This window comes from Oryx dammah, unplaced genomic scaffold (assembly GCF_014754425.2).
Source record: "Oryx dammah isolate SB20612 unplaced genomic scaffold, SCBI_Odam_1.1 HiC_scaffold_28, whole genome shotgun sequence".
In the NCBI taxonomy this organism is placed as follows: Eukaryota; Metazoa; Chordata; class Mammalia; order Artiodactyla; family Bovidae; genus Oryx; species Oryx dammah.
The window spans coordinates 12974727-13000427 of NW_024070212.1; positions in this window are offsets into that span (position 1 = coordinate 12974727).

The window sequence follows — 25701 nt, forward strand, 5'->3', positions numbered from 1 at the left end:
TCCCATAGACTTTTTTCACTCTTTTTACTTTTCCTGCTCTGACTGTATAATTTCAAATGCTCTATCTTTGACTTTGCTGGTTGTTTCTTCTGCTTGATCAAGTCTCCTGATGAGACCCTTTATTGAATTTTTAATGCAGTCGTATTTTTAGTTCCACAATTTCTGTTTGGTTCTTCTGAATGGTTCCCATCTTTGTGTTGAACTTTCCATTTTGGTCATAAATTGTTTTCCAAATTTTGCATAGTGGTCTGTCTGTGTTCTTTGGTAGCCTGATGAGCTTATTTAACATTACTATATTGAATTCTTTGTTAGGCATTTTATAGCTCTCTATTTCTTTGAGGTTGGTTATTGGAGTTAGTTTTGCTCCTTTGGTATTGTCATGTTTCCCTGATTCTCCATTCTCATAGCCTTACATTGGTGTCTGTGTATTTGAGTAAGCAGTCTCTTCTTCCAGTCTTTTAGGGCTGGCTTTAAGGAAGAAAAAAAAAAAAAAGACATTCAAAACTGTAAAGCTCAACAAATGTGAGGCTTCAGCTGTAGAGGCATGTGGGATGCTGCCTGCAGGAGTATGTGAGTTTCTGGGTATAGGGTTGCATTGACCACCATCTGTGGGTATATGTGAGAAATGGTTTTCAGGGCCATGTGTCCCAGTTGCTGCAATGCCCTTCCACTTCCATCTGTTTGGCAAAGAATCCACCTGCCAATGCAGGAGACATAAGAGATGTGGGTTTGATCTCTGGGTTAGGAAGATGCCCTGGAGAAGGGCATGGCAATCCACTCTAGTATTCTTGCCTGGAGAATCCCATGGACAGTGGAGCCTGATGGGCTTCAGTCCATAGGTTTGCAAAGAGTCGGACACAAATGAACTGACTTAGCACATGTGCCCACACCCTCAAATAATGCCCTCACTGTTCTGGGTGCAGTGAGACAGAAGCCAGCTTCCCAGGCAGTGTCTCACAAATTATGGGGAAGCTACACTATCACTTCATTCCCTCTTTCTCCTGTGGGAGAAGTCACAGTCTAGTGGTATCTTTCTCAGCACTGAGTCATGCTGGCCTGGGATCAAGGTGATGAAGTAAAGCAAAACTGTTCCTGCCCTTTCTCTGTGGCTGACCTAGGATTTTTGGTCCATCAAAGTGCTGGAATCCCCCAACTGAACTCTGAAGATCTCATAGAGGTATTTCTGACCATGGATAGTTGTTAAATCATATATCCTGGTGTCTTGCTGGCATCAGTGACTTCTTTCTCTTTCAAGGAAATTATGGTTGCATTTTGCCCATCCAGATAATCCAGAATAATCTCACAATTTTAAGGTCAACTGATTAGCAGCCTTCATTCTATCTGTTACCTTAATTCCCCCTTTTCTTGTAATGTAATATAGCCACAGGTTCCATGGATTAAGACATGGACATCTTTGAGGGGCCATTATTCTACCATGATTTGGAAATCCAAGTGTAGTTAGTATCCCCTGTACACTGTCTTCCTGCTCAGAGCCAATCTGTTAACAGTCTCACTCAGAAAAGACACCACAATTTAGCTCTTAAATGCTACGTAAGCATAGCGAAAGTTTACACTGCAATGCTTATTAAGGAACCCATTTAGTAAACACTGTCTTCTGTCTTTTCCTAGAGATCCTCCCTGCATAAGGAAATATCCTTCTATGGAGAAGACAACTCATAAGTCCCCATGGGATTTCTAAGGCAGCTTCTAAATCTGTCACTTTTCCTCCTGTCTATACCACAAGTTCAGTGGAATGTTCTAACCACACTTGGAATTGTCATTCCTAGTTGCTACCATTGCATCTCCCACAAATGTCTCTCTACTTTTGGGAGCCTACTGCCTTTCTCTGGCCTTCCAGAACAAACCAGATGTCCTTGCCCATAAGAGCTGTGCTGTCCCATGCTTCATCTCAGCTGGAGACACAGGCTATGAACCAGGACAAGCCCTTCTGTCCCAAGTTCCCAAGCTTCTTGATCTTCTGGGAAAAATCCAATTTTAAAAAAATAATAGACCCTAAGAAAATGGAATGCAAATTTTATTTTCTTGTGGATGATTCTTAAGGCTTGTGAAACCTAGTGAAAGTATATAAGGCCTAACCCAATAGCCCCATTCCTAGTCTCTTGGTGAATATTTAGCTTTAGGAAAATTAGGTTTTAAGTATTAAATGCACCCACTTTCTTTATAGGAGAAGGAAATGGCAACCCACTCCAATGTTTTTGCCTGGAAAATTCCATGGACAGAGGTGACTGGCAGGCTACAGTCCATGGGATCACAGAGAGTCAGACATGACTGAGCAATTATCACTCACTCCCTCACTTTCTTTATAAGGCTTCCCTATATGCCTTGCCTTCAATGAGGTAATAGATATTAAACTGTGGCATGTAATGTTTTTCACATATGTGAAGTTTAATTCTTTTGTTGCCTCCTACCCCAGAGCCCGTGCCCTCTCCCCAGATTCTGAGGGGGTCAACATCCATCACACCAGACTGGTGCAACGTAACCCTGGAGTGCAGAGCCTCTGGGGCCAGAGAAGATCTGAATGTGACCTGGGAGAACAAGGGCTTCCCGAAAGAATGGGAGCAGAGAAGGACATTAGAACCAGCCTGCAACTCATGCATCCTGGCTGTCAGCTTGCCTAGAGGCCAGCCCCATGCCAGCCTCGTCTGTGTGATCAGCAACCCAGTGGGAAATAAAACTGCCTCCTTCGACCTTGGGGGAGTCTGCGTCCATGGTGAGTGCAATCTGCCAGAGAGGAGGAGCACTTCCAGAGCTCATATAGCACTGAGGTCTGGGGGTTCAGAGCTTTTCTTCCCACCATTTTGTTAGCACTGCTTTCTAACTGGCCACTTCATACAGGAGTCTAGGAAAAACACCCAACTTATTTTTGCTTTTTGAGTGTGTCTCACATCCATGACCTACTCTAAACTGCTTGCCCCTACTAGTCCAGGTAGTCGTTTTTCAGTACCTCTCTCCACCACTATCCAACGTTCATTGTGCATTCAGCATGGTCTTCAGGAAAGTAATCACACTGGGTCGTTTGTGGCTTTTCTTCAAGTCTGACCTCCATGACTTCCTGTGGGATGTCATGGAGGGGCTCAGACGCTCTTCTGTCCACCTTTCTCATCTGATTTATACACTTACCACTGAATTCCTTGTTTGTTGTTCCAGAACGTGCCCTGGTGTGCAAGTTTTTGCACCTCTGGACATGTTGTTTCCTTGACCATCAGCCCTTCTTCACCCTGTGTCCTCAACTTCCTGTCTCATTCTTCATGGAGGATTCTCCTCAGGCACTGCAGATATGTGGGCATGTGAAAATGCATTCACCATGGCCCTGCCCTAAGATAGGCCCCATGATTGGTCTAAAAATATGCTAATTTGTCTAAAAATCTACTGATGTCTTGAAATTTTCATAATTTTTCAACAATGAGTCTGCCTTTTCATTTTGCACAGAGCCCTGCAATGATGTAGCCATCCTGCCTTCAGGAATTGACTCCCTCAGGGTGTCTGTGGCCACTCCTACACTGAGTGCTGATTATCTGTTTATGGATTTGTCTCCTGCACGGGCAGGAACACTATGAAGGCAGGAGCCATGTTTTGTTCTTTGAATCCCTGCACAAGCACAAGCTTCTGTCCAAAGTTTATGTAATCAAAGTCGCATTGAATGAATGAATAACCTTATCCTGTGCGCGGTCTCACGCTCTGTAATCCATCCTCCATGAGCTGGTGCAGGGGTCTGAAATGTCAGGATCACTTAAAACATCTGTTAATTGGAACTCTCTAGCCCAAGGCTAGAGTGTCAGGTGATTTTCAATACTCAGCATTACCCACAAGCCCTCACTAATCCCTCTCACCTACATCTCATTTCCTACCCAGTCCTGCCTGCTGCAATAAGGTGCTGGCAACTCCCAGGGGCTGGCTTTAGATATCGCCATTTCCCAAATGTGGCATCCCTCCCTCCTAGAATACTGTGGCCACCTTGAATATCTGGGAAACTGCTACTCATCACTCAAGGTCAGTTTATGCATCACCTCCTCTGGGAGGCCCTCCCTGAGGACCTCTTGGCAAGGGGTAAAGTTCTGTTTTACTGCAATCCCTCTGGCTAGCAGACTTAGATATTTTCTCAGTCCTCTCTACCCCATCTTACTCATCTCAGTACCCCTCTCACCCTGCAGGAACTTAGGACCTGGTTGAAGGAAAGAAACTGCTATACTCCTCCCTCTTCAGCTTCTGAATCAGGACTCTTTAGACTTCTTCACCTGCTGTCTATCTTCTTTTGGCAATGAATATCTCAAGCTCTCTCTTGACTTTAACTTATTTGCCCTCTGTGTTTGAGGAAAACAGATTCAGCCAAACCGGTCAATGCTGACCTCTTGCCAGGCATCCTTGGGGCAGTTGCGGCTCTGTTATTGATCCTCGGAGGCGGACTGTACCTTTGGAAGATACGTAGGAAGAAGACGGAGACAGGAAGAGGCAGGTTTCCCTTCTTCCATGCCCACAAACTTCTCTTTCTCACTGCATTCCTGATATCCTTTCTCCTACAGGTTGTTCCCTTGGAATGTCCCTACAGAGGGTATAGTAGGTCTGGCCTTGGTCTGTGTCCATACCAGTGGGTAAGGTACAAATTTCCAAGGCTCAGATTCAATCTCCTCTCTGCCTGTCTCTCAGGTGCAAGATCACAAAACAATGATGATGATAGCGTCCAGTATGTAGAGCTGAGCCAGCTGGAATCTCAAGAGAGCTCAAACAAGGTGAGAGCTGGGCTGTGTGCTCTCCCAGGTCTCTCACAACCTGGCCTGGGTTTGTCAAATCTTGCCACTGATGTTTCTGTTCCTACTGCGTCTTTAACATTTTCCAGACAGTCAACATTGTTAACTAAGAAAATTTGTGCTTGGGACCAATATAATGCTGGGCACGTAGGGGAATTCATAAGCATTGCATTTCATCAATGGTTCTATTCTGGTCTGCTGGGGTCTAGCCCCAGCAGAGTCAAGGGATACCCTCAGGATGAATGGCGTTGGCAAAAGAATGACACGGGGAGACCAAGCTTCGGTGAGCGAGGCCCGTAACTTTATTTTCAAAAACAACTTTTATACCCTGACTTGTACATAGAGCAAAATGAAAGATCCAAAGTCATGCAGAGTCAACGCAAACATTCCAGCAGATTTGCCCTTATCAAAACCAGGATTTTTTCTACATAGCTTTCCCATAAACAAGGGTCTTATGTTGTGTACATTATCTTCTGGCCTTGGTGGCCTGTTGACATTTTATGACCCTTTTTTGATAAAGGTCAACCAGAAAACTTGTTTTCCCTTGAAGTGTTTTTTTTCTTTATACCTCTACTCTTTGTCATCCTCAGAAAGTACTAAGCAGAGTCACACTCTCATGGAACAAAGGTGCAGTGGGTTACAACAACAAGAAAAAAAGAACTTATTGGCTCAAAGGTCTGATTTGGTTAATACCAAGGCTACTAGTTGTTTTTCTTACATTCCAACTACATTAACTAATGCACTCCCAGGCACACAATGGATAAGGGATATGGGAACTTGGCAGCATGCTTTGGCTCAGCAATGAAACCCCTCACCAGTATTATTTTAATAAAACCTTTCACCCCTCGAAGACCTCTATATTTTTAGAATGCTTAGGCTTCCCGTGTCATGCTTGGGATGTTGTGAACAATCATATGCGTAGTTGCAAGAGTATGGATAAACCTGCCAAGAAAGCTAGAATGCTAATGGGGGGTTTGAATTGAAATGCTCCTTTCATGCCCAGGAGACTTATCAACCAGAGCCCTAAGCTGATTTTCTCCAGAGAAAGGTGGTCGGGGATAGCCCCCTGTTAATGTCAGAAGAGTTGGTGAGAGGCATAATATAGTATACAGTAGACAGACAGATTTTGGTTTGGGGTAGATGCTCGAGCAGGTCCAGGGAGTCCCTTGAGTCCTGATCCACCTTGCATGTCAGGTCTCCCACATGACCTTGTCATGGGTGGGATCTCCCGTGCTGGCTCCCTGCACTGATCCTTCTAGGGCTTCTCTATCCCTCAGCTGTTTCAGGAACGCTTTGTCTTGCATTCCCAGGTTATCAGAGAACAACATCTGAAAGAAAGGGTACCTCTCACTACTATCTACAGTGAAGTCTATAAGCCAGGTCATGCCGTGAAGATAATTTAATTGGAGGAAACAGAAGAACTGACATTCCTAAGACAACTCCACCAGGAGCTTGATCCCTGCAGACACCTGCCTCGCACCTCTGGTCCACGTCCAACTGCCTTTGGTTTGCTGTATTCTGATCCTCCTGGCCACCGTTACCTGGGCCTATGTGGTCCTACCACTTCCTCTGATGCCTCTCCAAGCTGTCCTCCCACTCAGGATCCTCACAGCTACAAAACAAGCACTCCTCCTCTGCCATTGACTCAGTTTCTGACCCCTCTCCTCCTGAAGCTTCCCAAAAAGGACTTTCCTGACTGTGTTAATCCCCATAGCCTCTGATGTGTGGTTGGCGTACGTCTTTCTGAGAACATGACTCCAGCCATGGGGACTGTGTGCAGATGGTCCATGCCACAGAGGAAGGAGTTAGGACCTTGATGTTGGATGCTGAGTTGAGGGTTCATGGAGGCAGCACGTAAAGTTGGGAGCCCACAGAGGACTGGCCTGAGGCTTTCTTTGTGCCTCACACAGGGCAAAGTCTGCGTGTCCCCAGTACACTTGTATTGGGAAGAGTGTCTAGTGTACATTATATACTTATTCTTGGCTACTTGTGTTAACCTTTGGCCTCAACTCGGCCCAAGGGCCCCAAACCCAGCTTCCTTTAAAGTTGAAAGAGGAATCTGTACCACTTCACCCCCTTCCAAGACTTATGTTTCTCAGAAAATATCCTAGAACCTCAAAGTCAGGAGTTGCATTCTTAGAAATATAGCTCTAGCCTGTCCCTTTCTGGTCATGAAGATGGATGTCAGTATCCTCCAACCATCCTTGATGAGGCTTCCAGAGGATAGGAAGAGTGAATTTTGTGGGAAGATCTGAACCAGACCTCTCCAGTTGCTTCTATTGAAGAGTCCTGCTGGCCTCCATCTCTAGGTCAGCTTCTTTTTGCTCACTCACATCCCTCTGTCAGAAATAATGGTTCCCTTTCCCTGCTCCTTGCTCCCACCCCTGACTACTGGAACCCTACCATCCTGCCAAAAGCCCTCTTCCTAGCCACAGGTTCCATGAAGCCTGTCAGAGGTTTAGACATGGTCTCTCCTATACTGATCTTTTCAAACACATAACTGAGGCCCTGCCACACTCTTCCATGAGATTCGTCCTGAGTCTTTCCTGCTAGACTCACCTAGGGCTTCCTCAGAAGGGTGTTGGAGCCACAGGAAACCAGTGCAAAGGAGACAAGGACAAGCCCATATGTCTGTGAAAGGTCTGGGCAACCGTTCTTCCCAACTCCCAAGGGGAATCAGCAGACTGAGACCCAAAGAAGAGGTTGCTGAAGATTTTTCTGGTAGTGAGTCTACAGGGAATCAAAGATGGACATGATGACGTCCAGCAACCCGACCCGTCCCAGAGGTTGGAGGTGGGGACATCCCGTCTCCACCAACAGCCTCACACTGCCTGAAGACCTGCACACTATGGTGTGTGCACTCTGGAGGTCTTCACCTCTTGGAAGTCCCTGCTTCCTGCCTTGGGTCTCAGCTCTTGGATCAGAAGTGAGCTCGATCTAGTACTGTGAGTTGCTGTGATTTCTAAACTGACCCAGATTCCTGGGTCACTTGGTTCTCCTCCTTGCTCACCTCAGTTCAGCTGCCTCATATCTGCCTTCAGACTGTCTAAACATGGTCCCTGCTCAGGGCTTGAGCATTGTGAAGCAATACTAAGAGCCTGCTGGATGGTGAACAGGTGAGGGAGGAGGCAGAGGATCTGTAACAGGACACCATTTCTGATCTCCTGTCCCTCAGGTGGAGTAGAAAACTGGGGGAGAGATAGGCTCCATCTCCTCATGGACTTCTCAGGGAACTGATCATGGCTGGGCATCAGGGCCCATAAGCCCAACAGCCTTGTAAGATGGGACCATCCAGTAGCCATTCCCATCCCACCAAAATTAGAAAAAAATAAAATGAAGGGACCTGGGTTTTTTCTGAACCTGTAATGAACCAGGGTTTGTTCCATGCGTTTTAGAAATATTATTCTTCTAATTCTAACAATGACACTCTAAGGTTGGTATTATTATTCCCATTTTGCAGAACAGAAAACCAGTGTCTCAAACTAGTTGGTGGTACAGCAAAACCTTAATCTAACAAAGTTCATAGCTTACCCCTTCACCATTAGTCACTGAAGACCTTGGAATTCTCAAGTATTCAGGTGGGAATATCCTCCAGCTTTTTCTCTCCCAAGGATCCCAGACTCTGACTGAGGTGCCTTAGTATCCTCATTGATATGGAGCAGCTGGTGGTTAAAAAGGAATTACTCGTGAAGTGGACAATGTGGCCTTGGTGGGTGGGAAACATAGAATGAGAGACCTTGATTTCTGATGCAGATGAGACATTTTAAGGGAAGATGTTTCTTCCCCTTGGGTCTCTGTCTTTCCTTGTAAGGTATATGTGGATGTCATCACCTCATCTTCAAACCAGCTTCCCCTTTGCAATGTTATTCATAAAATCATTCAACATTCAATAAACTTTCTGTAAGTCTCTCATTTATGCCTTTAACCATTCTGTGAGCTAAGATCTCTATCATGCAGATGAAGACATATAATCCAAAGATATTCAGCGCTTCCACAAAGTCTCCCGACTGTAAATGATTGGGGTCACAGGGAATCATAATTTCATTCATTTTGACTCCTTCTCCCTCATCCCAGATGCCCAACCAATCACCATGTGCCTTTGAGATAATCCTCATTAAGTTTCTTGTATTCCATTCTCTTATTCTTTTAACCACACTGTCTACCTAAAATATCTACTACTTACATGACATCTTCATTTGGATGTGGAAAATGTTTAAATCTGAACTTGCTAAACATACTTTCCATAGACATCCATTCAGTAAATGTTATCTTTCTCCTTCCTTTTTTCTGGCAACCCAACCTTGGTGTCACCCTTGACTTCATTCCTTTTTTATACCCCAAACTCTCTCAGCAAATACTGATTACCTTTTCATTTTATATATACAAACACATTCACATAATATAACTACCTGTCACCCCCTACTTGATCCAATATGACCTTCATCTCTCATCTGCACTATTGCAATAGTCTCAGAGTCTCTCTGTTTCTGTTCTTGGTCCCTCAAAGATATTCACAAGATATCATCAAGAGTGATCCCTTCAAACATGTTTCATTTCATTACTCCTTAGCTGAGTCTTCTTCTTTCACTTCCACTTTTCCCGCAAGCCCTACACCACCTGACCCCATCTCCCACACTCCCTTCTTTCCTTAATCCCCTCTAGGACACTGGGCTTTTTGCTATACCTTTAACACAACAGTCATGCTCCTGCCTCAGAGGCTTTATTTCTGCCTAGAATTCTCTTATTTCAGCTTCTATATGTCTCATTCCCTTACCTTCTTCAGGTCTTTGCACAAATTTTGTCTTCCTCACCCCCCTATTTAATACTGCACCCTTCTTCTGGCACCTCCTCACTCCTCCCTGCTCTGTTTTATCTCTAGCACTCATCATAAGATTGAGGCAATATGTACTTAATCTAGGCTGTCCTCTAAAACAAATGTGCAAATCAAGTCTCAAAAAGTAACCTGCAAATGCTAGTATACAAATATCATTATTATTCCCAGGAAATTGCAGCACTGATAAGTTAATAAACTTGCCCCTGGTCACATAGCTATTAAGTGGGCAGAACTATGATTTAAAATATTGGAATCAGATTCTAAGATCCCTGATCTTGACCATTATATTATATTGACTAAATAAATTAATTTTTAAAAAGAATAAATAAATAAATTATAATCTATCTACATGAAGGGATACTATTTAGGAATAAAAATAGTAAAGTACATCTGTATATATTTAAACTGAACAGAGTCTATGAACATTAAATGTTCTAACCTATTGTTGACTCCTTATAGTGTAATTTTTAGTTCAGAAGAAAAAGTGCATGATCACAGTGAGATGTTGACCAAATAATTTTTTTTTTAAATAACCAAACAGAACTGAAAAACATAGTAACTGAACTAAAAATTACACTATAAGGAGTCAATAATAGATTAGATGCTACAAAAAAAATCAGCAAACTGGAAAAGAGAAGAGTGGAAATCACTCAAGCTTAATAGACAAAAGAAAAATATTTAAATTAAGACCATTTCAGAGACTTCTGAGACAACATCAAGCATGCTAGCATTCACATTACAGGGGGTTCCAAACGAGTAAAAGAAAGAGAAAGGGTTATAGAATATATTTGAAGACATAGTAGCTGAAAAGCTCCATAATCTGAAAAAGGTCACATGCATCCAGTTCTAGAAACGACAGAGTACCAAGGATGATAAACCAAAGAGAATTACACAGAGACATACTGTAATTAAAACAGGAAAAATTAAAGATAAAGAGAGACTATTAAAAGCAAAAAGGAAAAGGCAACAAGTTATGTGCAGAGGAAATCATGTAAGACTATCAGCTGATTTTTCAGGAGAAATTGTCGGTCGGAGGGTGTGGCATGATAAAGTGATGAAAGGGGAAAGCCTACAACGAAGAACGTGTTACCTGGCAAGGCTCTCAATCAGATTTGATGGAGAAATCAAACGTTTTATACACAAGCAAGTTCTAAAAGAGTTCAGTACCAACAAACCAGCTTTACAAAAAATGTTAAAGGACACTCTTTAAGCAAAATAAGAAAAGACCACAACTACAAATATAAAAACTACAAAAGGAAAAAGCTAATGAGCAAAGGCAGATATCTAGAAAAGATAGGAAATCATCCATACACAAAGCTAGGAAGAAGGTTAAAAAAAAAAGTAGCAAAAAAAAATATCTATATTAACAATAAGTAGTTAGTTCAGTTAAGTCACTCAGTCATGTCCGACTCTCTGTGACCCCATGGACTACAACACGCCAACCTCCCTGTCCATCACCAACTCCCAGAGTTTACTCAAACTCATGCCCATTCAGTCAGTGATGCCATCCAACCATCTCATCCTCTGTTGTCCCCTTCTCCTCTTGCCTTCAACCTTTTCCAGTATCCAGGTCTTTTCAATGAGTCATCTCTTTGCATCAGATGGCCAAAGTATTGGAGTTTCAGATTCAACATCAGTCCTTCCAATAACATTCAGGACTGAGTTCATTAGGATGAACTGGTTGGATCTCCTTGCAGTCCAAGGGACTCTCAAGATTCTTCTCCAACACCACACTTCAAAACTATCAATTCTTCAGCGCTCAGCTTTATTCACCGTCCAACTCTCACATCCATACATGACCACTGGAAAAACTATAGCCTTGACTAGACGGACCTTTGTTTGCTAAGTAATGTCTCTGAGTAAGCGTCTTTTAATTTCATGGCTGCAGTCACCATCTGTAGTGATTTGGGGGCCCCAAAAAATAAAGTCTGCCACTATTTCCACTGTTTCCCCATCTCTTTGCCATGAAGTGATGGGACAGGATGCCATGATCTTAGTTTTCTGAATGTTGAGCTTTAAGCCAACTTTTTCACTCTCCTCTTTCACTTTCATCAAGAGGCTTTTTAGTTCCTCTTCACTTTCTGCCAAAAGGGTGGTGTCATCTGCATATCTGAGGTTATTGATATTTCTCCCAGCAATCTTGATTCCAGCTTGTGCTTCTTCTATCCCAGCATTTCTCATGATGTACTCTGCATAGAAGTCAATAAGCAGGGTGACAATACACAGCCTTGATGTACTCCTTTTCCTATTAGGAACCAGTCTGTTGTTCCATGTCCAGTTCTAACTGTTGCTTCCTGACCTGCATACAGGTTTCTCAAGAGGCAGGATAAGTGGTCTGGTATTCCTATCTCTTTCAGAATTTTCCAGCTTATTGTGATCCACACAGTCAAAGGAGCAGCGAAAGGCTGAGAGGAGATACCCCACATTCAAGGTCAGGAGTAGCAGCTGCACTTCGCTGGACCGGCTGTGTGGAGATGCCCCACGTCCAAGGTCAGAGAAACCACAGTAAGACGGGAGGCACTGGAGCAGCTGTGAAGAAATACCCCACATCCAAAGGCAAAGGAGAAGCCCCAGCAAGACAGTAGCAGGGGCGAATTTGCATTTAGAATCAAACCACATTGCCGCCAGAGACACCAAGAGAGCTCAAAAAAACTTTGTGTGCACCAGGACCTAGGGACCCCACTGAGACTGAGACAGAACTGTGTTTAAGCATCTCCTGTGGCAGTACAGGTTGGCAGTGATATGCTGCAGGGACAGGGACTCTGGGTGTCTGTATGGCATAAGTCCTTTTGGAGGAGGTCGCCATTAACCCCACCATAGAACTGCCAGAACTTACATAGGACTGGGAAATAGACTCTTGGAGGGCACAACAGAACATTGTGCACCAGGACCCAGGAGAAAGGAACAGTGACCCCACAGGAGACTAGCCTATGGCTGTCCGGGAGTCTCTAGTGAAGGCGTTGCTTTCTGGTGGCCTGCTGCAGGGTTGGGGACAACTTTGATAAGTTATGTAATAGCTTTGGACATTCTGGATACTCTTCTATAAGATGTATGTAATGATTAGGTAATAGGGTTGTTTTGAGGATTAAATTCAGCAAATAATTTTGAATAGCCAAACTGACACATATAAATCTTCTGGTAAAGAGTAGATATTGAATCAATACTTTGGTCATCTGACGTGAAGAGCTGGCCCATTGGAAAAGACCCTGCTGCTGGGAAAAATTGAGGGCAGGAGAAGGGGACAACAGAGGACAAGATGGTTGGATGGCATCACAGACTCAATGGACAAGAGCTTGAGCAAATTCTAGGAGATAGTGAAGGTCAGGGAAGCCGGGCATGCTGCTGTCCGTGAGGTCACAAAGAGTTGGACATGACTTAGTGACTGAAAAACAAGTTCTTCATGTAATGCAGTCCTTAGGTGGGGTGTCCTGTCTTGTGCAATTCAAAGAAGATAGACATGATCACTCGTGATGTTTTCTAGAGGTCCAGAGCCTTCCTATAATTTCTGGCATTTCCTAGGAATTTTCACTCTCATGGTCACTTCTCTGCCTGGTTTTCCAGGGCTCCCCATCTCACTCAGCTCTACACTTCTTAATTATCCTGTACCCCATATATACACATGTATATACTTGGCTGCAGCAGAGCCAAGTGTACCTTCCCTTAATTCCCCAAAATATTACCAGTACCAGGTAGTTTCATGTAGTAAACTCTTACCAAGGTTTCTGTCTGGGAAAGTGTGCATGTATATGTGCTATGCCTTAGCACAGGTTGGCTGGGATGCTGAAAATGAGATCAGACCTCTGGATATTTTTAAAGTATCTGACGTTTTACCAGCATGGATTATCTGTTGGCTGACTCTCTTCCCAGTGTCCCTGGTCTCCAGTGACATTGATGGTTTCCCCTCTCCAGGGTCCTCCTTCCCACTGCCCATTACCCACATAGTTTTCATAACTAAAATGTTCCCACACTAGGATTTCTCTCTTAAAATCGTGAGGACCAGTGGAGGAGGGGATTGTGACTTGCTCTCCATTGCCCTAAAGGCAACCAGTGAATGAGCAGCCCATATTTTCAGTCAGTATAAATAGTTTCTGACCACAGGATGCACGAACCACATTTTAAGCTGATTTGTCTGCCATTAGGTGGATAGGGGAAAAATAAAACTAATTTTGAATATTCTCTTGTCTGGGATACTGCACAGAAAGTTTTGGAAGGAGCACAGACTAGACTTCAGAAGATTTGCTTGGAAAGGGAAAGGGGCTGTGATTGGGGGGATGTGTCTTCAGCTTGCTGTCAAGAGTCCAGGTTTGCCGTTTGATTAGCTCTGTGACCTTTTACAGGTAATAAAATCCCTCTTGGAGGAGGGTTTTACATCCATAAAGGATTTAATATTCTGTGCCTGACTACCTTAAGTGCATGGTCATGGGGCCGGTCCTGTGGATCCAGCTTTAGGGCTTTCTGCCTGAGCAGCTGAGGGACAAGTCTTGATGGGAAGGAGAAGGAGGTACGTTAAGAGGATGGTGCTGTTCCTCCAGAACATGGGAGGTGAGAGTCTTAGATAATGTGGGGTATCCAGCATGGGGAGAAGAAGCCAGGGCCTGACCCTCAGCCAGTTGTGCGGAGGCTGATGCACCTGAGTCTGTGGCCAGGACGAGGGTGTAGATGTCTATCTCTTCCCCTATGAGAGCAAGAATGGAGCTAGCAGAGACTAAAGGGAAATGCTTGGTTGTGGCACAATTTCTATGGGGGATCTGGCTTTGCCTTGTGTATACAGGTAGCACTGTGACAGCTGGGAAGGCCATACAGATGCAAGCAATAGGTAAATACCAATATTTGTGTTGGGATGTGGGAAGCTGACACTTCCCTCAAAGAACTTTGTTCCTTGCCCACAGCTGCTTACATAGGAAACTGAGAGCTGAAGTTTCTGAAAAATTAGAAAGAAAAGTTGACTCATTAAATGGAAAAGAGACAGAGCAGCCATCAAGCCAAAATGGGGCTTTGTTGTTATTTAGTCTTTAAATTGTGTCTAACCCTTTTGCAACCCCATGGACTGTAACCTGCCAGCCTCCTCTCTCGGTGGAATTTTCCAGGCAAGAATACTGAGTGGCCTGCCATTTGCTTCTCCAGGGGATCTTCCCAACCCGAGAACTGAACTTGCATCTCCTACATCTCCTGCATTGTTAAGCAGATTCTTTACCTCTGAGCACATGGGAAGCCCAAGATGGGGCTTAGCCTAGCCTTTTTGCGGAGCATGACTTCTGTGCCTGACCACAGCCTGGCACTGGTGAGCTGGGTTGCCTGGGGCAGAGCTGCTACCCCAGGGAATCACAGAAGAGTATGTGAGAACTCCAAGCTGGCTGTGACTTCAATGAGTGGGGTCTGTCCAACAGTATGCCAGGCACATCACAGAGTGAGATAATTTATACCTTCATTTTAAAATTACTTATTGAGTGTGTACTGTATATGCTGGGGATAAAATTAAAGGAGTTTCTCTAGACTGATAGAGCTCAGGCTTCCCAGGTGGCGCTAGTGGTAAAGAACCCGCCTCCCAATGCAGGAGACATAGACTGACAGAACTAACACGCTGCCCAGGGGTCAACTAGAAACAAATTTGTTAGCTCCACCCTGAGGGTGGGAAGCTGGGGAGGCTTTTCTCTTCTCTTGCAGCTACCTTCATCAATATTTCCTCTGCAGCTGAACGGGCTGGCATTCAACCAGCAATGAGGCCCTGCTCAGAAGACGCCCACCTCTGCTGGGCCTCCTGGCTCCTGGGATGCATCAGTCTCCTTCTCAGTGAGTAGCCTGGGCTCCTGGGGAGGGAGGGATGTCAGATAAAGCCAGCAAAACAGGACCCTACCACTTGGACTGCTCTTTAGGTTTGACGTCTTTGTTGAACAAGAAGGGAAGACAACTCTGTTACAAGTTTTCAAATGCAGTGTACTTGGTTTAGAGCCCCAGAGTGCAAGGAAAGAATAATATGGCCTTTTGACAATGTGGCAAGTCTGAGACCCCTAAGCTCAGGCAGCCTTTTCTGCATTAAGAGGACCATTTCCAGGGAAGTGAGGTTGCTTCTGCTGCAGTAACAGGGAAGCCAAGAGAGCCTGCCTGGGGTCCTGGGGAGAGAGAGAGGGAGACAAAGAACATGGCTCCTTGGGGCAGAGGGCAAGGGAAAGAGGTTCTCCTGGTCTAGACTCAGAGGGGCCCTGGAAGATTACACAGGACATCGTGGAGGGAGAGGCTGACTAGAGCCCCAGGTCTGAGCCGGAGAAAGCAACTCTAGTCAGGCTCCTTGAGCTTCTCTACTAGAAAGGGATAGTGGACACGCACTCTCCACCAGGGTTTGGGGTGCAGATCCTAGCAGATCTTTACAAAGGAGAGGGTCCTTGCAGTCTCCAGTTTATCTCAAAAGAGCTTATACATTTTTCATTCCACCTCAGTGTTAGTTTTCATTTTGAAAAGTTGAAAATTACCTCCCAGTAAAACAAGTTCTCTGGGAGGATGCCCTCTATAATGCAAAGCACTGTTTTAGGGCAAAACCCTAGAAACAATGAATCTTTACATCAACTTGGAAATGATTGAACAAGATGGGAAGTTTCTGTACAGTGGAGTACTATGAAGCTTTAAAAAAACAACAGTCTACCAATTAGCTGGGAGGTATTTCTAATTTTTGATAGTGTCAGATGCATGGATTTCCATCAGTAAGATGCAGATAACTATATGTAACAAAATCCTAATCTTGTAAATGAAACAGTAATCTTCAATATTTAAAATCATCTATACACCCATGTATTTATGAGAGTAGGAGAAAATGCCAAAGAAAATGTAATAGATGACTAACAGGGGATAAAAATGGGGGGAAAGTGTGGAGGTGGGAGAAGAAAAAGTGGAGAGAATAAGGAGTTGAGCAAAAAAGAGGAACTGAAAGAAAAAGAGAATATCCTAAAGAAGGATGCATACCAAGCAATTATCCTTCAATTAAAAATAAATTATTTTAGAAAATTCAAAGGAATGATGTGAATACATCTATAAACTTATGAAAGATTAGACATCTGTACATATAAAAATTAAATACAAATGAATGAAGAAAAGAAGAAAATATAGTAGATTGTGATGCCTGGATAAAAGTAAACAAATTAGAGAGCATTTGTAGAAACGGGCAAACATATTAATAAAGGGCATTTAAATAAGGACTATATCCCACTTAACTAGATTGCTTCTGTCTACAGCAAAACGTAGACTTTCTTCACATTTCCAGTGTTATTTAACTGTAAAAATATGTTCCAAATTATAGGCTTATCCAAAGTCTGGGACTAGAAATTCACAAATTAAAAAATAAAGAGATGGAGACAAAATGAGATAAAAGGAGAAAAAAAGAGAGGGAGAGAGAGAAAAGGTTTGAATTTCTCATGTTAGAGATGAAACAATCTGCACACAGAGAAGGAAAATGATCCAAGGTCCCCAGGATCTGGGAAGGAGTGGACTTTGTTGCCCCCTTAGCCCCAACCTTCATGGTACTGAATGAGATGGACACTTCCCAGTGGAGGTTGGGCACCCTGGGTGAACTGGAAGAGGCATCATTGGAAGGAACATTAAATTGCTCTATACATTTGGAGGGGTGGGTGGTGAGGAGTGATGCTGTGGGTGAAGTATCTTTGTCTTTATCATTCTTGAAGTAGTGGGAAAGGAAGCTTGAAGGTGAGTTCAGTTCGCCCTGGAATTTCCCAGAGACCACAGAAGCTACTGATGAGGTTGGGGAGATGCACTCACCATAGCAATAGTCTCCTTCATGCCCTCAGTGTGTCCCTGTGTCTACTGGCAGAACACAGAGAAGAAAGGGTCCCTACCATCACTGGCATCTAGAGAGTTGTGGAGACGGAGGAGATGTGCAAGGCACAGGTGGGTTTGATTATGAGCTGAGAGAAAACGGCGATTGATTTCCTGGTGGGATGAGGAAGGAAGGGTCAGAAACGGGAATAAAATTTTATGTTGATTTTTAAGTTTTATATCATTTAAATAAACTTTACTCTCTTGTTTATAACCACAGCCTTTCTGGCTTAATTTTCTTCTTCAGGATTAGCCCTTTTGTAGTTCACAATGCTCTTACTGTCTGCCTTCTTTTCATAAGTCTTCTTTCATCTTCCTCACAGCTGGTGCTCCCCACCAGCTTCTGAGTCCATCCTCCCTGCAGCCTGAGGGCTGAGCCTCCTTTCTCCCTGGTTCCCTCGTTTCCAGAAAGTGTGGGGTCTGGCGGGGCTACTGTTTAACTCCCTGCTGACCAGAAGTCCCTGCTCTGCTGTGTGTGCATGCTAAGTCACTTCAGTTGTTTCTGACTCTGCAACTCCATGGACTGTAGCCCACGAGGCTCCCTTGTCCATGAGATTCTCCAGGCAAGAATACTAGAGTAGGTTGCCATGCCCTCCTCCAGGGAATCTTACTGATCCAGGAATCAAACCTGCATGTTTTATGTCTCCTGCATTGAAAGGCAGGTTCTTTACGACTAGTGCCGCCTGGAAAGGTACCCCCTGCTCTGCTAAACCCCTGTAATTACTTGCTTCCCCTTTCCCAGGAGAGAAATTTGGAAGATTAGCCTCCAGGAGCTGCTCAGATCCTGGTGAGCAGACAGCAGTGCTGGAAGGAGAGCCCCTGAGGGGGACAGGGACAGGATGGGGGGCTGGGAGAGGGGAGCTCCTGCAGGGGAGAGGCCCTGGGCTGGGAGAGGGGAGCTCCGGTGCCAGGTGTGGCCCTGCCCTGTGTGACCCCAGACAGGTTCACCTGCTGGGCGGCCTCCTCCTCTGTGACAGGAGGGGCCTGGGCAGACGCCCCCCTAAGGCCCTTCCCAGCCTGATGTTCTGTCCCCAGAGAGGACGCTCCTGTTGTCCATCACGGCCTCTGCTCTGTCTCCTCACCCCATGTTGTCCTAGGCCTGTGTCACGACAGCGACTGACAGCAGGGAACCCGTTTAGGTTCTTTCAGAGAGGAGACCCCAGACCAGTACAGTGGTCACTTAGCCCTGCATGGAATGAGGGATGCGCTTCTTCAAGCATCCCCTCTGGAATCCAGTCTGGCCGTGTTTTCTCTGCCTCTGCTCCTGAGAGGGGTGTTTAGACCACCTCCTGTAAGACATTGTCTTTCACAGTCTATGGAAACTTTGTTTGCACACCATGCTCTGGAAATACAGTAAAGCAGTAGTAAGCCTAATGTAAGGCTCCAGGCCCATGACGGGAGCTGAAGGGACTGGGATGGAGGCTTGACCCCAAGGAGATGCCTAATTCAGTGAATAAGTGATTAAATAAATACAAAGAAATATCTGAAATACACATATATATATGAATACTGGCCTGAGCCATTCTCTGCCTCTAATGACAGCCAGGAATGGGTATAAGTACAATACAGGAGGGCAGGCTTTAGATGAAGAGAACTTACTCATTTGGAGAGAGAACTTTCTTCCCAGGTCGGAAGAGGCCAACCTAGACGGAGCCTAACCTCCTGGATAACGCAAGTTGTTGTTCCATTCAGGATAAGGCTGTTCTGCATTACTTTCTCTGGTCCTGTTCTGTCCTACCCTGTCCCCAAAAAGGACAGAGGGTATCCGGTCCCTAGGGCCTGTGTCTGAAAAGGGAGGGTGAGCTCAGGATGGGTGGCCCTGAGGGAAATGTGCCCACTGGTCACAGCTCTGCAGGAAAGTGTTCGAGGAAGGCCCTCTGCAACCTCTCAGGGCTGGCTAGGGAAGTACTGACTCAGTAGCAGGGACAGCAGAGCTCACTAAATGATCACTTGCTTACTCTCATATTCTAGTCCCTGGTAGTTAGTCAGGGCCTTGTGACCAGTGCTAGCCAAAAAGCAAGAGCAGACAGCACGCTACTTCTGGACAGAAGTGATTCTCCTATTTCCCCACCTTGCTGTGAGGCTGGGAGCCTGTGAGGACGCTGTGGGCTCCATGGAGGTGGTGAAGCCTCCACTCTTTGTGACAGGAACCCTCTCTTGCTCTCTCATGGGGACTTGTGGTGGGGGACATAAACTCCTCTTGTTCTAAGACCTTGAGGTATTAACTGCTTGTTACACAGTGCAGCCTAGCCTCTCCTGACTACCACACTGCCTAGAAGCAAAAAGGAGAACAGCATTCATATGTGTATTAGATATTTCCTGTTGTGTAACCTGTCACCCCAAAAGTTAATGCCTTAAACACCATCAGGTAAAGTGTCACATTTTCTCTAGCTCAGGGCCCAAGGGTGGGTCAACTGGGTCCTCTGGCTCAGCATCTCTCAGACTGAAATCAAGGTCTTGACTGAGGCTAGGCTAGACCCTGATGCTCAGGTCATCTGGGAAAGATCTGCTAGCAGGCAGCCCCTGTGGCTGTTGGACTGAGGGCCTCAGCTCCTCCCTGGATGTTGACCAGAGGCTCCCTCAGTTCCTTGTTACATTGGTTTCCCCAATAGGGCAACTGACAACATGGCAGCTGGATTCCTCAGAACAAGCAAGGGAGAGAGTGAACGAGAAAGAGAGTGTGTGAGTGTAAGCAAAGGGAAGTCACAGACTTGTGTACTCTAAAATCACTGAGTGCCATCCATCGTGTCTGCTGCAGTCCATTCCTGAGAGCAAGTCACTAGGTGCAGTCCACACTCCAGGGAAAGGGGTTAAACACATGTGCAAACACAAGGAGGCAGGGATGTAAGGAGACATTTTAAGCGCCTTCTACAGTTATGCACCTAATTTGTGCCTGAAAGTGCTGAGTGCTTTTCACTTGTGATATCATTTAACTTATATTGACCTTATGAGATCAGTAAGGAAATGTCAGGTTAGCAAATTTATGTAACCTATTCAATGTTAAACTTCATTAGAAAGAGGACATGATTCCAAAAGTTGTTTCAATTAATTGTACTTGGCTCTCTTAGAGAATTAAGGAATTATCCTGGGTGGAATTTTTTAAAAAGAGGTTTGTGTGTTCTTTCCTTTATGATTGATGAAAAAAACATATGTCCAGTTTCCAATCCTTTAGGCATCTGCAGCACTGAGGCCAAGAGTCCTGGTGCACGTGATTCTGAAGTTCAGGAATCTGGAGCCCGTGTTCCCCTGCAGGGGATCCGAGGAGGGTCTGTGTTGTTTCACGTGACCAAGAAGCAAGAAGCTGACCCAGAGGAGGTCTCATGGGCCTTTGGCCCTCAGTCAAACTACAGTGTCCTGCTGCGAGTCCGCCATGGGGCAGACACCCCAACCTGGGTCAGCCTCCAGGACAAGTACCAGCAGAGGGTCCATGTGCCCAATGCGACGTCCCTGAGGATTGAGAACCTGACCTGTGAGGACAGTGGGCAGTACCGGGCTCGAGCCAGCTTCCATGGAGGAAGAGAATTTACCCAGGTTTTCCTCCTCACTGTCTATGGTAAGCGACACCTCCTCACCATGGCTTCCCTCCTGCTTTTGTCCTAGGAGGGTCACATAGACCCCATTTTGTCAGATGTTATTTAGACCCCAACCTTCAGACTATGTCTTCTCACCCAACAATAGGGTGTGTATGTTAGCCACAAAAGGAGAGTAGAGTTGAGATTCACCAAAGGGAGAAAATCCCTTCAGGATTGTGAGGGAGGAAAATGGGAATTTATACGGTAACATTAATTGTTCTTTCCAAAACTGAATTGCTTAATTTTTCTATTTGTTTTCTATTACTACTGTAACAGCATCAGACTTTGTTTCTATCACCAGTCACATCCACAGCTGGGTATTGTTTTTGCTTTGGCTCCATCCCTTCATTCTTTCTGGAGATATTTCTCCACTGATCTCCAGTAGCATATTGGGCACCTAATGACCTGGGGAGTTCCTCATTCAGTATCCTATTATTTTGCCTTTTCATACTGTTCATGGGGTTCTCAAAGCAAGAATACTGAAGTGGGTTGCCATTCCCTTCTCCAGTGAGACATTCTGTCAGACCTCTCCACCATGACCCGCCTGTCTTGGGTTGCCCCACGGGCATGGCTTGGTTTCATTGAGTTAGACAAGGCTGTGGTCCTAGTGTGATTAGATTGACTAGTTTTCTGTGAGTATGGTTTCAGTGTGTCTGCCCTCTGATGCCCTCTTGCAACACTTACCATCTTACTTGGGTTTCTCTTACCTTGGGCATGGGGTATCTCTTCACGGCTGCTCCAGCAAAGTGCAGCCGCTGCTACTTACCTTGGATGAAGGGTATCTCCTCACCGCCGCCCTTCCTGACCTTCAACGTGGGATGGCTCCTCTAGGCCCTCCTGCGCCCGTGCAGCCACCGCTCCTTGGACTTGGGTTGATCTTCCCGGCCGTCGTCCCTGGCCTCGGACGCGGGATGGCTCCTCCAGACCACTGCCCCTGACCTCGAACACGGGGTGGCTCCTCTGGGCCATTCCTGCACCATCGCAGCCTGGCACTCTCGGTCACTGCCCCTGACCTTGGTCAGGGGGTAGCTCCTCACGGCTGTGCTGAGTGCGCCGGCTGTCACAGCCGCTTGCCCTGAGTGCCAGCCATTGCAGCCACTTGCGCTGAGGAACCAGAGATCAAATTGCCAAAATCCGCTGGATCATGGAAAAAGCAAGAGAGTTCCAGAAAAACATCTATTTCTGCTTTGTTGATTATGCCATAGCCTTTAACTGTGTGGATCACAAGAAACTGTGGAAAATTCTGAGACAGATGGAAATATCAGACCACCTGACCTGCCTCTTGAGAAATCTGTATGCTGGTCAGGAAGCAACAGTTAGAACTGGACATGGAACAACAGACTGGTTCCAAATAGGAAAAGGAGTGTGTCAGGGCTGTATATTGTCACCCTGCTTATTTAACTTTTATGCAGAGTACATCATGAGAAATGCTGGACTGGAAGAAACACAAGCTGGAATCAAGATTGCAAGGAGAAATCTCAATAACCTCAGATATGCAGATGACACCACCCTTTTGGCAGAAAGTGAAGAGGAACTAAAAAGCCTCTTGATGAAAGTGAAAGAGGAGAGTGAAAAAGTTGGCTTAAAGCTCAACATTCAGAAAACAAAGATCATGACATCCGGTCCCATCACTTCATGGGAAATAGATGGGGAAACAGTGTCAGACTTTATTTTTTTGGGCTCCAAAATCACGGCAGATGGTGACTGCAACCATGAAATTAAAAGAGGCTTACTCCTTGGAAGGAAAGTTATGACCAACCTAGATAGCATATTGAAAAGCAGAGACATTACTTTGCCAACAAAGGTCCATCTAGTCAAGGCTATGGTTTTTCCAGTGGTCATGTATGGATGTGAGAGTTGGACTGTGAAGAAGGCTGAGTGCCAAAGAATAGATGCTTTTGAACTGTGGTGTTGGAGAAGATTCTTGAGAGTCCCTTGGGCTGCAAGGAGATCCAGCCAGTCCATTCTGAAGGAGATCAGCCCTGGGATTTCTTTGGAAGGAATGATGCTAAAGCTGAAACTCCAGTACTTTGGCCACCTCATGAGAAGAGTTGACTTATTGGAAAAAACTCTGATGCTGGAAGGGATTGGGGGCAGGAGAAGGGGACGACAGAGGATGAGATGGCTGGATGGCACCACTGACTCAATGGAGGTGAGTCTGAGTGAACTCCAGGAGTTGGTGATGGACAGGGAGGCCTGGCGTGCTGCAGTACTTGGGTTCGCAAAGAGTCAGACACAACTGAGCGACTGAACTGAACTACTGTAACAAACTACCAGAAAAATGTATGGCCTTAAAACCTCTCAAACCATCTTATAGGTCCTAAGTCAGACTTGGGTCTCATGGGGCAAAATCAAGGTGTTGGCAAGCCTGTATTCCTACCTGGTAACTCAGGGGAGAACCCATTTCTTGACTTTCCGACCTTCAAGTGGATACCTGATTTTCTTGGCTGGTGTCCCCCCTTTATTCATCTTCAACTCATCAAATTCATCTCACGTTGCATCCATCTGATCTGTTCTTCTGCCTGTCTTTTTCACTTCATTTTTGATGAGAAGTATTTAATTTTTTTATAGTATGCCTTTTACTGTGATCTGTGACAAATCAACTAGATTCAGCATTGTAGTTAACAATGGCAGCAACAACAACAACTTGATAGCAACAAGCAAATTTTTTATTAAAAAAAAATTAAGAAGTCCTTGAATATTTGCAGTTGCCAAAATACACAGATACTAAGCAAGAGGCCACTTCAGAAAGGAAAATTAAGATACCAAATGTTTAGGCCAATAAACAATGGTAACAGGGTCAAACAATTCAAACTAGCTATGAAGTTAATTTTTTTTTTTTTAAGAAAACACTTTACTGAGGTTTGATTGACATACAAAGGGCTGTGCATATTTAATGTATCCAACCTTGTAATAGGATTTCTCAGTGAATTATTTTGCACTTGATTATCTTATAGTTGCAGATGAAATAGGTATTGAGATCTGTTTGGCTAGGAAAAAGAAATAGTTGAGAAAAGAAATAATAGTTAGATGGCCTTGGGTGAGTCATTTAACATCATGTAACTTGATCTAAAATGTGACAGTAATTCTTTATTTTTCTTAAGGCATTTGCTGAACCAGGCAATTGCTTAAAATTCCTTCCAGTTCTAAGAGAGATTGAATTGGTGAATTATTTTAGGGGAATGTCTCAAGAAGATATTTCCTCAAAAATTTTAAGACATTATCAGATATATCAGATGGGCTCGTAAATTATAATAAAGTTTATATTAACTATATAGTAATATTTTTCAAAAGAACTATAGGTAATTTTCATGCGTGCGTGTGTGTGTGTGTGTGGACTTCCCCCGAGGCTCAGCAGTAAAAAATCCGCCTGCAGTGCAGGAGCCACAGAAGACATAGGTTCAATCCCTGGGTTGGGAAGATCCCCTGGAGGAGGGCGTGGTAACCCACTTCAATATTCTTAGCTGGAGAATTCCATGGACAGAGAAGCCTGGCAGACTATGGTCCATAGGGTTATGAAGAGTCAGACGTGACTGAAGTGACTGAGCAAGCACATATGCTAGTGAAACTGTCACCATAACTTATGCCAAAAAATCAGATTCATCCCCTCCAAAAGTTTCCTTCTGCCTTCTTCATTTGATTGTTGTTGCTGTTTATGTAACAGCACAAAATTTAAGTGTAGTCTACAGTGTTATTAATTATAGGCATTATAATTACTTTACATATATTATATAGTATTGCTAACTTTAGGCACTATGCCATACAGTAGATCTCTAGGATTTATTCATCTTGTGTAACTGAACCTTTGTACCTTTTGACTAATACCTACTCATTTCACCCTCCTCCCAGATCTGTGCAAGAACCCTTCCACTCTTCACTTCTGTAAGACTGATAATATTAGGCTCATCATATAAGTGGTTTCATGTAGTATTTATTTGTTCTTCTTTCTCCTGTTTATTTTACTTAGTGTAATGTCCTACTGCTTCATCTATGTTTGTCACAAAAGACAAAATTTCCTTCTTAATAGTTCTCTAGATAAAAGTGAAAAAGGAGAGTGAAAAAGCTGGCTTAAAACTCAATATTCAAAAAGCTAAGATCATGACATCTGGTTCCATCACTTCATCTCAAATGGACAGGAAGAAAGTAGAAACAGTGACGGGCTTTATTTGTTTGGTTTCCAAAATCACCACACACAGTGACTGAAGCCGTGAAACTAAAAGACTCTTGCTCCTTGGAAGAGAAGCTATGGCAAACCTAGACAGCATATTAAAAAGCAGAGACATCACTTTGCCAACAAACAACCATCTAGTCAAAGCTATGGTTTTTAAAGTAGTCATGAACAGATGTGAGAGTAGTTGGACCATAAAGAACGCTGAACATCGAAGAACTGATACTTTCAAATAGTGGAAGAGAAAAGTCTTGAAAGTCTCTTGGACAGTGAGGAGATCAAACCAGTCAATTCTAAAGGCAATCAACCCAGTCTTTGGAAGGACTGATGCTGAAGCTGAAGCTCCAATACTTTGGCCACCTGATACAAAGAGCCAGCTCTTTGGAAATGATCCTGATGCTGGGAAGGATTGAGGGCAAGAGGAGAAGGGGGAGACAGAGGATGAGATTGTTGGATGGCATCACCAAGTCAATGGACACGAGTTTGAGCAAACTCCAGAAGGCAGTGAAGGACAGGGAAGGCTGGCATGCTGCAATCCAG